Genomic DNA, 12,249 nt, shown 5'->3' on the forward strand with positions numbered 1-12,249 from the left:
TGCCGGCCCGAGGCTCAAACTCACAACATTTCGATTGGGAGTCCGACTCTCTAACCATTAGGCCACGATTGTTATTTAAATAACATAATTGTTATTTATATAACAATTATGTCAAAGCAACTGCACTTGACATTGAGAGCATAGGTCCTAATTTAGATATATTTTGAGATGGAAAAATGCAGTTTTACAAATGCTAGAAATGCGGCTTTCTGATGACTGCTCTGTTAAATCTTTGTCATCATTTAGGAACCTAGGTGTGCATTTGATAGCAATCTTTCCTTTGAAAACCATGTTTATATAATTTGTAAAACCAAATTTTTCCATCTTAAAAATATATCAAAATTACCACCTATGCTCTTAATGTCAAATGCAGAAATAGTAATTCATGCATTCATGACCAAGGTTAGATTATTGTAATGCTTTATTGGGTGGTTGGTCTGCATGCTTAAACTCTGGTTCAAAATGCAGCAGATAGAGTTCTTACTAGAACCAGGAAGTACGACCATATTAGCCCAGATCTGTCAACTCTGCACTGGCTCCCTATTGAACAACAAATACATTTAAAAATTTTGCTAAATACATTTATAGACCTGAATGGTTTAGCTCCTCGATACATTATTGTCCTTCAGATTAGTGTTGTCAAAAGTACTGACCGCGATACCATTCGGTGTCGTATGTGTGTGTGTATATGTGTAAAGATCTCTAACACTAGCTTGCTCTATTCTTTTTTTATTCTATCTGTTTTCTTTTTATTTATTATATTATTTAAAATCCCATGCTACGTGTACTGTGTTAACCTAACTGAGACTTGTTATAGCACTTATATATCATTGCTCTTTTTGTTGTTTTTGATTGCTTCCACTGTCCTCATCTGTAAGTTGCTTTGGATAAAAGCATCTGCTAAATGAATAAATGTAAATGTAAATGTATGCATATTTGGCGGGCTGTCCGGGGAAGGGCTCCGAGCTCAGGGTTGTCTAGCCAGGAGGCTCTGACTGACGTAAGCCTCTCTGGCTGAAGAACGGAAAAGGTAAGGTTGTCTAGCCGGGAGGTTCTCACCTACATCCAATGGGAGCCCCGACTCCATGCATTGAATGGATAAGCCTCTCTGTACGTAAGACGGAACGGCAAGAATGGCAGCCGGGGGCTCTCACCTACGTCCGAAGAGAGTGCGAGCTCCTGGCAATGAACGGGTAAGCCTTGCTGGCCGCAGAATGGAAAAGGTGAGGTTGTCTAGCCAGGAGGCCCTCGTCAGCATACTGGCATCGAAGAGAGAAGCCTCGCCTACCATAGGATAGAAAAGTTAAGGTTATCTAGCCGGTGTCACGGAGCGCGCGCCTGTCACGGAGCGCGCGTCTGTCACTGAGCGCGTGCCTTCACCTCTCTCCGGTCTCATGCGCTCCTTGTCACCTGAGTTCTAGGACTGCAATTCCCACCCTTCCCTTCTGCTATCATTAGTTTCCAGCCCTGTCTGGTTTTCCCATCAGCATCATCATATCCACCTGTTAATCATTATCCACCCTTTATCTGGACTGCCTGGTTCTGTGTTTCTCTGTGAAGTGTTGTTTTGCCACGCTGCATGTTGCTTCGTGCTTCCTTAGTGTTTTATGCTCTGTGCATCCTTGGTTTGATACCTGCTTCAATAAAGTCTTGCAGATGGATCCGACTGCCTCTACTTCGTCATTACAGAACACTTCACCACCACAGGATCCAGCAGACTTCCTGAGTCTAGCTTCCGAGGTTAATTCCCAGGCATCTGTGTTAATCACACACCAACAGCAGCTGACCAAGTTAACGAATCTCACCGAAGAACTTGTGAGGTCTGTTCATACTCTCACTCTGCAGAGCGCGGCCGCTAATTCAGCTCAAGCTCCTGCTGCACCTGTGCACGTCACATCAAGCGTGAGTACGGCTGCATGCAATCCCAAATTATCTCTACCAGAGAAGTTTAATGGCTCACCAGCTGCCTGTAGAGGATTTCTGTTGCAGTGTGAATTATTCGTCAGCCAGCAACCCCAGCTGTATCCCAATGACGCGTCCCGCGTTTCATCCATCTGCTCACTACTCACCGGGAGGGCGTTGGAGTGGGCGACTGCTCTCTGGTCTGGGGGTCATCATACCTTTCCCTCCTTTAATGTGTTTATGTCTCAATTCAGAGAGGTATTTGAACATCCCGCTGGCGGCAAGGAACCAGGGGAACAGCTCCTCACATTAAGTCAAGGGAATTCCACCGCGGCGGATTACACGCTTTCCTTCCGCACCCTGGCAGCGCAGACGGGGTGGACAGAGGCACCGCTTAAACTGCTGTATCGTAGGGGGCTGCAAACGCATCTGCAAGGGGAATTGGCATGTCGCGATGATGGGATGTCCCTCTGAGAACTTATGGAGCTTGCCATTCGCCTCGACAATCTCATCCGCTCCCGACGCATGCCTCTCACATCCAGCGTTTTCACTCATCCCTCTTCCGGCACGGAGTACGAGCCTATGCAGGTCGGCTTCACACATCTCACCACGGAGGAGCGTGAGAGAAGGATGCGGAATAAATTATGCCTGTACTGTGGCCAAGCCGGTCATCAGAGAGCTGCATGTCCTGTAAGACCCAGATCCAGTGATACCTCTGCGGTGAGTCCTTTGATTAATTCTCCACGTTCTCTCACCCTCGAAGTTTCATTGTATTTTAATGGGAATAGTTGTGAAACAAGAGCTTTAATTCACTCCGGTGCCGCTGGTAATTTTGTCGATTTGGAGTTTGCCTTGTCTAAAAATATCTCTCTCATTCCTTGTGAGTCTCATGTGGCTGTGGCCGCTCTGGATGGACGCCCCCTGGGGACAGGGGAGGTACAATACATCACGCAGCCTCTGACGCTCAACTTCGGGTCTCGTCACACGGAGAGAATTCAGTTGTACTCATTTAACTCACCCCTTCATCCTGTGATTCTGGGATTGCCATGGCTGGAGAGACACAACCCTCTAATTTCCTAGGTCGAGGTTGAGGAGAATCACTCAATGGTCCCCTTTCTGTCACGCCCACTGCTTGCCTGCTCTCCATGGTCCTGAATCTAGCCACAGTTCCCCCGAGAGAGTGAATCTGCCAGGAGTTCCTGCTGTATATCATGATCTGGCCCAGGCATTCAGCGAGAGAGAGGCTTCACTTTTACCCCCGCATCGATCCAGTGACGGCGCTATTGAACTTCTACCGGGAGCCGTTCCCCCGCACGGCCGTGTGTATCCACTTTCGCAACCGGAGACTGAGGCCATGAGAGCGTATATCGAGGAACAGCTTGCTAAGGGATTTATCACCACTTCCACATGCCCGGTGTCCGCGGGGTTATTCTTCGTCAAGAAGAAGGACGGGAGTCTTCGGCCCTGCATCAATTTCCGTGGTCTCAATGAGGTAACTGTGAAATATCGATACCGTCTGGCTTTAGTCCCTGCAGCACTGGAGATGCTTCGCTCAGCCCGGTACTTCACCAAATTGGATTTGAGGAACGCTTACAACCTCATTCACATACGGAGGGGTGACGAGTGGAAGACGGCCTTTTCTACGACCACTGGCCACTATGAGTATCGGGTAATGCCCTTCGGGCTGTCCAATAGTCCTTCTGTGTTCCAGTCTTTCGTTAATGAGGTCTTCCGGGACATGCTGAATCAGAGGGTTATTGTTTACATTGATGATATCTTGATTTTTTCAGAGACTCTCGAAGCTCATGTACGGGACGTGCGTGCAGTTCTCAAACGTTTGATTAAGAATCAGCTCTAAGCCAAAACTCAGAAGTGCGAGTTTCATCAGACGCGCATCACCTTCCTGGGATATGTCATCAGCGCTGAGGGGGTTCTCATGGATGACAGCAAGGTCAAGGCCGTGGTGGACTGGCCTCAACCCTCTTCTGTGAAGGAATTACAGCGATTTCTGGGGTTCGCCAACTTTTATCATAGGTTCATTCGTAACTTCAGTCTCATTGTGGCTCCTCTCACATCTCTTCTCCAGGGCGGGAGGCGCTTCCAATGGTCTTCTGAGTGCACTGCAGCGTTTAATCAGCTGAAAGAGAGATTTACTGCCGCACCCATCCTCCATCATCCAGACCCGGAGAGGGAGTTCGTCATGGAGGTTGACGCCTCGAACACTGGAGTGGGTGCGATCCTGTCCCAACGTCACGGTAACTCTGCAAGAAAGTTTCCCTGTGCCTTTTACTCCCGCAAGTTAAGCTCGGCGGAGCACAATTATGATGTGGGTGACCGGGAGCTTCTAGCCATGAAGGCTGCTCTGGAGGAATGGAGGCACTGGCTGGAGGGGGCACGTCAACCTTTCACCGTCCTCACAGACCACCGAAACCTTGAATACATCAGGTCTGCCAAGCGTTTGAATGCTCGCCAGGCTCGCTGGTCACTGTTTTTCTCCCGTTTCAATTTCAGGATCACGTACAGACCTGGGTCCAAGAACGGGAAGGCTGATGCTCTGTCTCGTCAGTTCGAGGATTTCAATGAAATCACCAAGCCAGAAACCATCCTATCTCCCACTCTGATCGTGGCACCTGTGCAGTGGGATATCATCTCGGAGGTCACTGAGGCTCAACAAGCTCTTCCTGTACCGGCCGAATGTCCTGTGGACCGCCTTTTCGTGCCTCTCGAGCTCCGTGAGCGAGTGCTTCAATGGGTTCACTGCACACCCAGCGCGGGACACCCAGGTATCACTGCTACTGTACAGTTAGTCTCCAACCGTTTCTGGTGGTCCACACTCCGGGCTGATGTTATCAAATTCATCCATTAATGTTCCACCTGTAACACAGTCAAATCTTCCCACCTTAAACCCGCCGGTCTCTTACAGCCACTTCCAGTTCCTCAGCGCCCGTGGTCCCACATCGCTGTGGATTTCGTAACGGATTTACCTCCGTCTCAGGGATTCACCACAGTGCTGTTGGTCGTGGATCGCTTCTCCAAGTCCTGTCGTTTCATTCCCCTTAAGGGTATACCCACTGCCATGCAGACTGCGGAGGAACTTCTCAATCATGTATTTCGTCTGTTTGGCATCCCAGAGGACATTGTCTCCGACCGTGGTCCTCAGTTCACTTCTCGAGTATGGAGGGGACTTTGCGCCAAACTCAATATCAACATCAGCCTCACCTCTGGATACCACCCGCAGTCTAACGGTCAGGCGGAACGGGCGAACCAGGACCTCAATCGGTTTCTGCGGACATACTGTTACGAGAACCAACAGGACTGGAGCCGATTCTTGGTCTGGGCGGAGTACGCCCAAAATTCTCTGGTAAAGCCTGCCACTGGTCTAGCGCCCTTCCAATGCGTCTTAGGTTTCCAACCCCTTCTCTTCCCGTGGTCAGGAGAGCCGTCAGACCTCCCTGCGGTGGATACGTGGTTGCAACGCAGCGAGGCCACTTGGAATACCACTCATGTCCATCTGCGACTTGCCATCCGCCACTTTCAACTTCATGCGGATCGTAGGAAATGTGAGGGTCCGCGGTATAGGCCCGGACAGTGGGTGTGGCTCTCCACCCGTGATCTGCGTTTAAGGCTCCCAAGTAAGAAGTTGTCTCCTCGCTTCATTGGGCCCTTCAAGATTCTTCGACAGATCACTCCGGTCTCGTTTCGTTTGGCTCTCCCAGCACATTATAGAATCTCACCCACCTTTCATATGTGTCTTTCAGACCCGCTGCCGCTCCCAGGAGAGAGGAGGCAGGCTCCCCCAATTGAGGTCGGAGGCGAGTAGGCATACCGGGTACGCGACATCCTGGACTCCAGACGTCGCGGGGGGGTACTGCAATACTTGATTGACTGGGAGGGCTATGGCCCTGAGGAACGTTCCTGGGTCAGGTCTCAGGACGTCCATGACCCTGCTCTTCTTACCACCTACCATCAGACTCACCCAGATCGTCCTGCTCCAAGACCCCATGGAAGACCCCGCCGTCGTTCAGGTCCTCACTTCCGGAGCCGCTCGCAGGGTGTAAGCTTTGCTGGTAGTTGAACGGAGAAGGCAAAGGTTGGCTCAACCGGGAGCACTCTTGCAGCGCCTGACGGGGAGTTCAATACTAAGAACAATTTGGTTGTCTACGAGGGTAGACGCTGTGAGGCTTACTTGGATAATTGTTTAGCAAATCCAATGAGCTGCTTCCGATAACGAGTCAGAAAATCTTGGTGAAGTCATTGTCTTCAAAAAATAAATTGAATTTCCTGTGCCAGTGTACCCCGAATAGGTGCCATGAATCAGCGATATGGTCATTGTCGAATCGTCATATTGTCAGCACGTGAGATTGATGGTACATATCGACAATGTAATCGTGCATGGGTGGAGTAAGAGAAAGATTCTTTATTCTTGTCATAGCTTACTATTTGCCATTTTAACCATGCAGGTGCACGAAAAAGAGCCTATGGAATCACCAATAATCGAAAAATATACTTTCTGACGTACTGATCGACTGGCATTAAATACAAAATACTATATTTAAAACGACTAGTTCGTGTAGTCGGCACTACTGTCATCTCACTTGTCCTGTGACAAATTTGCTGCATCTGCACATGGAAGCTATCAGTCTAAATCTTCTGCAAAATCAGTCAACGGTGCAAAACAATAGTATATTTAATTTAAAGTCCAACGATTTAACCCTAATATGGACGTAAACGAACGCCTTAAATATAAGGTATTCAAAAACAGGTAAGTTCATATATTTGGAGTGAGTTCGGTTGAACTGATGCCTTGGTCATACGCTCTCCGGACCACAACCCTCATGATGGGACCGACGCGCAGCCACAGAAACAAGAATGAGATGCATTCTAACGTAACTGTGGCTTTAAACTCCATTAGTGAGAGCTCGTTTAAAATATGGCACGTATCGGATTACCTGTTAAAGTACAATGAAATACCTTATATCTGCAAACGATGTATGTCTATTTGTGGATGGCGACTTCTTCGCCGCCTACAGGCTCAAATCGTCCTTTGAGAGCACGGCCGAGCGTGAAATGCAGTGCTGATATGGGATAACGGAGCAGTTTGATAGCCGAATTATGGTAGGCCGCCTAATAATGATAATAAATGTTGATAGGAGAATGAGCCTGATATCATCTGGACTATCGTCGATAAATGATACTATCACCGCAAACTAGGATGCATGGCATAACTTTCAAGTGGAGGTGATGTCGATGTGATTTTTTTTTTACAGAAGATACAGAAAATGCTCCTGCGGGAGCAGACACTGCCGTGGCGGTGATGAGATACAGGAAAGGCTCCTGCGGGAGCAGACGCTGCCTCGGCAGTGAGGAGATACGGAAAAGGCTCCTGCGGGGGCAGATGCTGCTTCGGCGGCGAGGAGATACAGGAAAGGCTCCTGCGGGGGCAGACGCTGCTGCGGCAGTGAGGAGATACGGAAAAGGCTCCTGCAGGGGCAGACGCTGCTGCGGCAGTGAGGAGATACAGGAAAGGCTCCTGCGGGGGCAGACGCTGCTGCGGCAGTGAGGAGATACGGAAAAGGCTCCTGCAGGGGCAGACGCTGCTGCGGCAGTGAGGAGATACGGAAAAGGCTCCTGCGGGAGCAGACACTGCAGCAGCAGTGGGGAGATGCGGAAAACAGAGAAGTAAAGGGGAGCATGAGAAGAGGAGGAGAGATAGCTGCTTGGGCAGCCTGCGGAGCTTGCTTCGGCTGCTGTAGATGTTGGCTGCGGGAAGAGTAAAAGGGTTAGTAATGTTTGATGGGGCAAGCTAAAAATGAATGGGTAGCCTACTGTGTTGCCAGCCTAGAAATTGGTTGCCTGATTTGACAATTTCTCAAGCCTTGTCCACATTAGTATGTTCCTGTTGGAAAAGCATCTTTCCTCTCATTTGGCCTACGGCCTTTTCAGAGTCAAGTCAAGTCACTGGTGATCTTCAAGGACTGAGTCAAGTCACGGGTGATCTTCTAGGACTGAGTCAAGTCACCGGTGATCTTGATGAACAAAGGCAAGTCACCATTGATCTACATGAGCAAATACAAGTCACCAATGATCTTCATGTACAAGTGCAAGTCACCAATGGTCTTCATGAACAAATGCCAGTCACCAATGATCTTCGCAAGCAGAGTCAGGCCAGCACCAATCTTCTGGAGTCCAGTAAAGACACCAGGGGATTACCAGAGTTTCGTCGTCCCGTTGGTCCGGCCGCACGGAGGTCTGCTCCGCCTTTGGGGGCTCTCGTGCTGACCACATGGCTGTGGTGGTCTTCTGCTCCGCCCTGGGGGACTTCCGCCCTGACCACACTGTTGTGGTGGTCTTCTGCTCCGCCCTGGGGGGCTTCCGCCCTGACCACACGGTTGTGGTGGTCTTCTGCTCCACCCTGGAGGACTTTGGCTTTGACCACAAGGACGTGGTGGTCTTCTGCTCCGCCCTGGGGGGCTCTTGCCCTGACTACACGGTTGTGGTGGTCTTCTGCCCCGCCCTGGAGGACTCTGGCCTCGACCACAAGGACGTGGTGGTCTTCTGCTCCGCCCTGGGGGGCTTCATTTTGTTTTTTGTTCTTGTGTTCACTCCTGTCCCCGTTCCTCTCTGTCAGTCTGGCCCTCCGTCCCTCCCCCTGAACCTCCTCCGGTCCTCCTCCCTCCTGGTCTCCCTGTTTGGTGTTCACACTTCCGGTGTCTTTTCCCCGTGTTTTTCTTTTCTGGCCCTCCATCCCTCCCCCTGAGCCTCCACCTATCCGCCTCCCTCCTGGTCTCTGTTTTGTGTCTGTCGTGGAGGGGGGGTACTGTCACAGTGTCTGGGTTGTATCCCTGGGTTTCCACTAGATGTCCCCCTTTCTCACGGTGTCTGTCACCTTATCACTTCCTGTTCCCTTATTTGGTCACCTTCCTCCTTGTTGAGTAATTGATTGTTCCCCACCTGTCTCCTGTTCCCTCATTATCCTTCTGTGTATTTATACCCGGTCTGTCTGAGTCTGTGTTACGGTAAACAACGGAGTCCTTGTTTAATGTTGATGTTAATTCATGTCCGTCATCTTGCCTTGCCTTGCCTTGTCTTCGTGTTTTGTTTATGTTTGGATTTGTTGGATATCAACCCCTGCCTGGACTGTTTATTCTTTGGATTGCCCCTTTAATAAATACATACCCGCAATTGGTTCTCTCTCCTGTGTTTTCTGTAACACCGATCGTGACACTGTGAAAGTGAAGTGATAATAAACTGGGGCCATTGGCGATGCTTGCAAGATGTTCTATTTGCTTCCAAGTGGTTTCTAAAGATATTTACTTGCCTGCTTTTCGTATTACGGTCCTAAAAGGCAACAGAAATTGCCTGAAACTTAAATAAAAAATTCAAATCAAATTTATGCATTTAGCAGACGCTTTTATCCAAAGCGACTTACAGTGCATTCAGGCTATCGTTTTTTTTTTTTTACCTATCATGAAACTTATGTCTGTATCATCTCAGTGAGGTTTAAACGTGCACGGTAAGGCAAATGTAATGTTTTTGGACATTTCAGTGTGGATGAAGACTCTTGAAATAATGTCTTGGCTTCGTGGTTAAAGGTGGCATCGTCATCCGATGGAACTACGTCATGACGTCATTTAACAAACTTTAGCTGCAAACCTGCTTTTAGCTTCTTCGCTTGAAAATGTATTGGTTTACGACACATGGTCTGTGCCGCTAGAGGAAGCGGCCTCAAACTGCGCTGCGGCCGGAAAAGCTGCCGTGAAAAGGCTGAGCCGCGGTGGGAAGTGAGAGAGGCTTGCTGTGGTAAGAACTGGGGTGCGGCCCAGGCTGGTTAAATGCCTGCTGCTGCTGCAATCCAGCGCTCGAGGAGACCTCGGTCTTGGGCGGCGTGATCGTTGAGTCTGTCTATTGGCCACGACGTGTGGCTTGGCGAGAAGAGCAGCTGTCGCGATGACGCTTAATGGTGCTCAACAGCCGTGTTTGGCTGGGAAGGAATGATCGTGGGTCCGGCAAAAGCAGCAGATCTGAAAAATCCCCGGTATAGCTCTCTTCGTTGGTAGGAAAATTGGGTCTGTGATAAGATGACAGACGGAGCGAACCAGCATGCATGCAACTTTAAAGAAAATTATGTTTCTACAATATTTAGTAGTAACTTATAAGTGGTGACTGTCAGTTTATGTGCATATGACAGGATTTTTCAGAAAAATTAATACAAGACGTAGTCAGCCAGACGATGAACATTATTAACAGCAATTATTATATGATGCCATCACACTTGTAGCAATATTTGTTAGTTCTGTTTGTTGATTCAGGGTTAGCATCATCTGGGGTCCTCTGAGGGGTCAGCATTATCTCTTCTCAGGTGTTCTGGATCCAGACTGGAGCTTGTGTAAATCCTAGTTACCATGGGATGTAAATCCCGTGGCAAAACAGAAAAAAACAAATAGAGACATCATTAGCTTAGCTACTGTTCCAACAAAGTAAAATTAATTAGTTTAACCCAAGCTAAAGAATAAGAATGCGCATTTGATCAGATGCAACTGCAATCACAATTTATGAGATGCATTACTCGAATGCTTGGCAAAAGAGATGTGTTTTTAATCTAGATTTAAACAGAGAGAGTGTGTCTGAACCCCAAACATTATCAGGAAGGCTATTCCAGAGTTTGGGAGCCAAATTTGAAAAAGCTCTACCTGCTTTAGTGGACTTTGCTATCCTACGAATTATCAGAAGTCCAGTGTTTTGTGACCTTAGGGAGCATGATGGATTGTAACGTGGTAGAAGACTAGTTAGGTATGCAGGAGCTAAACCATTTAGTGTCTTATAGGTAAGTAATGATCATTTGTAACTGATACGGAACTTAATAGGTAGCCAGTGCAGAGACTGTAAAATTGGGGTAATATTATCATATTTTCTTGACCTGGTCAGGGGTCTAGCTGCTGCATTTTGGACTACCTGTAGCTTGTTTATTGAAGATGCAGGACAACCACCTAGAAGTGCATTACAATAGTCCAGTCTAGAGGTCATAAATGCATGAACTAGCTTTTCTGCATCAGAAACTGGTAACATGTTTCGTAGCTTGCCAAAATTTCTAAGATGGAAGAATGCAGTTTTTGTCACACAGGAAATATGGTTTTCAAAAAACAAGTTGCTGTCTAATATAACAACCAGATTTTTGACCGTAGAGGAAGTAACAGTACATCCGTCTAGTTGCAAACTGCTGTCTACTAGATTCTGAGTACTGTTTTTTGGACCAATAATTAATATCTCTGTCTTATCTGAATATAATAAGACAAAAATTATTGGTCATCCAATGTTTTACATTTTTAACACACTCTGTTAGCTTAGATAATTTAGAAGTTTCATCTGGTCTCGTTGAGATATATAGCTGAGTATCTTCAGCATAACTGTGGAAACTAATCCTGTATTTTCTAATAATATTACCAAGGGGCAACATGTATATTGAAAATAGAAGGGGACCTAGGACGGATCCTTGTGGCACTCCATATTTTACTGGTGATAAATGAGATGACTCCCAATGTAAATAAACAAAATGGTAGCGATCGGACAGGTAGGATCTAAACCATCTTAGAGCCTGCCCTTCAATATCTGTATAGTTTTGTAATCGATCCATGATCTATAAGTATGTCATGATCTATGGTGTCTATGGTGATCTATGGTGGTAAAACTAGCAATGAGATGCAGCCTTGATCTGACACAAGAAGCAGGTAATTTGTAATTTTAACAAGTGCAGTTTCTGTGCTATGGTGGGGCCTGAAACCTGACTGAAATTCTTCATACAGATCATTTTTTTTGCAGGAAGGAGCTCAATTGAGCAGACACAACTTTTTCAAAAATAATAGACATAAATGGAAGATTTGAAATAGGCCTATAATTTGCCAGTTCACTAGAATCTAGTTTTGGTTTCTTAATAAGAGGCTTAATAACTGCCAGCTTAAATGGTTTTGGGATGTGACCTAAAGATAACGACGAGTTAATAATATTGAGAAGCGGTTCTTCGGCTACAGGTAACAACTCTTTCAATAAATTAATTGGGTACAGGATCTAATAAACATGTTGTTGTTTTAGATACAGTGATAAGTTTATTTAGCTCTTCCTCTCCTATAGTTGTAAAGCACTACAGTTTATCTTTGGGTGCGATGGATGAAACTGAAGTGTTAGACGCTGTCGAATCTACATTCGCTATTGTATTTCTAATGTTATCTATTTTATCAGTAAAGAAATTCATAAAGTCATTACTATTAAACGTTTATGAGATATTTGAATCAGGTGGCATCTGGTTATTTGTTAATTTAGCCAATGTGCTAAATAAAAACCTTGGATTGTTTT

This window comes from Carassius carassius, chromosome 14, assembly GCF_963082965.1.
Source record: "Carassius carassius chromosome 14, fCarCar2.1, whole genome shotgun sequence".
In the NCBI taxonomy this organism is placed as follows: Eukaryota; Metazoa; Chordata; class Actinopteri; order Cypriniformes; family Cyprinidae; genus Carassius; species Carassius carassius.